We start from the raw sequence: 2,119 nt of genomic DNA on the forward strand, positions 1-2,119 counted from the left end.
GATGCCAGGGGGTCGCCCAACTCGCGCGGTGAAGGACACACTCAGGGGTTTTTAGTGGGTATACCTCCTCCTCTCCTGTAGAGAGGGGGAGGGGAGTCCCACATACCCCCGGAGACCTCCCCGGGTTTCTCCGGGGCATGCGTAATGCATTTTCCCCTGTGTTATCAAAAAAAAAAAAAAATGGGAGATGAAAGGCGGAGGGTATGACGTCAACGGGGGGGGTTGCATCACCGGGGGAGTATGTGTAACGTCCCATCCCTACAAAATCTTCACGACCACTGCGATGCTAAAATACCGCATTGACCTGAGGCCGATTTGCGCTAACCTGAGAAGTAGTACAGTAAAATATTTTATTCCAACGACGAGTCTTACTAATTCAATCGTTACAGACGGCTAAAATTAAAATCTAGTATGTCAGTAGTGCTAATGGCACACATATAAGGAGCAGGGAAATAATTAATAGAAAGCCATACATGACGATGGGATTAGTCGATGAATATATAGAAATGTACATTGTCATTATTATTTTCTACAAATTAAGGAACCATAATTATTGCACGACCCTATAGTATAAAAATATTCGCGGAGCGAACTCGCTTAGGCACGAACGAACGCGTTAAGTATGATATCATCGCACCGCGATGCATCACGCCACCGCGCATAACGGCATCCGGCCACACGAGCGTATCAAAAGATAAGCCGAGGCGTAGAGGCATCCCATTGAAATTTACCGACCTGAGACCACCGTGCCACTGTGGAATTCGACGCTGCAAGCCGACCGCCGTCGGAAGCCGCCGGAACCGAGCGAAGCTCCCGCCGGAGCCCTATAAAAACCGTGGTCCCGAAGCGCTCCTCGCATTCAGGAAAAACTCTGAGTCATACATGTACTTCAATTATCCGGGAACAACTTGAATTTATAAAGCCAGCGAGCTTTCTACATCTCTCCCGAGATTCTCTACGACCGACCTGTGTGCGAACTGCAGCGTCAGTACGAGCGTGCCCAGGCGAGTTCCACTACGACTAACGGATCCCTACGATAAAGCTACCGTGAGTCTATTACTAATTCCACTTGTACTCGAACACTTGACCAGTAGGATCCAAGCGGCCACCTATCGTTAAACTTACTATTTCGATTTAATACTATTATTACTCCGATTTTTATATCGTTCGACTTATTTAATATCTCTACAATAATTACATATAAAACTCGTTTGAACACCATTATTGTACTCGCTCTCAAAATATATCACACTACTATTACATTATTGTTCTCTTTAAGAACGATTTAGATCCTATACATCCTTTACATCCAGCAATACCTTGCGCAAATTCTTTGGTCTCGACGCTTCACTGGCAATCGTGTCAGTCGTCAGCCCATGACACACATTCCTGCAGAGCTGCAGTGTTCCCCGTAATACCATAATACTGCTAGTGTGCTAGGCAGCATTAACTGCTCCTGGTCGCATTCTTTTCGCTTTTTAAGACTGAGCTCTGACAGTTCTCGGTAGCATTTCACGAGCGCTCCGGAACTTAATTAACTTACAGCGAGTTGTGAAGTAGCGCGTGAGGATCTCCTGGCTAACGAGTCAGTCGAGATCCGATCGAGACTTCAACAGATCCATCGCGTGCAGGATCTTATTATTTAAGGATTGAGAGACCAGAGACAATATTACAACTTTATTTCCTTACCCAATTAACTTAATCGTTCTTACTGAGTTTTAATGTTGAGATCAGATTGAATACTGCACAGAATATTTCATTTAATATATTAGATGCCGAAGAGAAGCGGCAGGAAACATAGAGAGCGACTACGCAGGTGGATTTCGCGTGCCGCGGAGCAAAGAGTACCTATCTCCGTCGTGCCCAACTTTCCGATGTCACGTCTTAGTTGATTTTAAAACGTGTTAATTGTCCTTTTTGGGTCAATGGATTTAACCACTTTACCCTGGGATGGACAAGTTCGTGTGATTGTGAGTGATTAAATGTGTAAATGTAAATGTGTGTACAAAATAATTATTTTACTTACTGATTCTGGTTGATTCTTTCTTTAAGAAATTTTAAATTATTTTGAAGTCCTTCTCGTTCTATAGTTATAGAGAGACTGAAGAGCTTAGAATCA

This window comes from Odontomachus brunneus, unplaced genomic scaffold, assembly GCF_010583005.1.
Source record: "Odontomachus brunneus isolate Ranch 3 - 2012 unplaced genomic scaffold, Obru_v1 Obru_scaffold_408, whole genome shotgun sequence".
In the NCBI taxonomy this organism is placed as follows: domain Eukaryota; kingdom Metazoa; phylum Arthropoda; class Insecta; order Hymenoptera; family Formicidae; genus Odontomachus; species Odontomachus brunneus.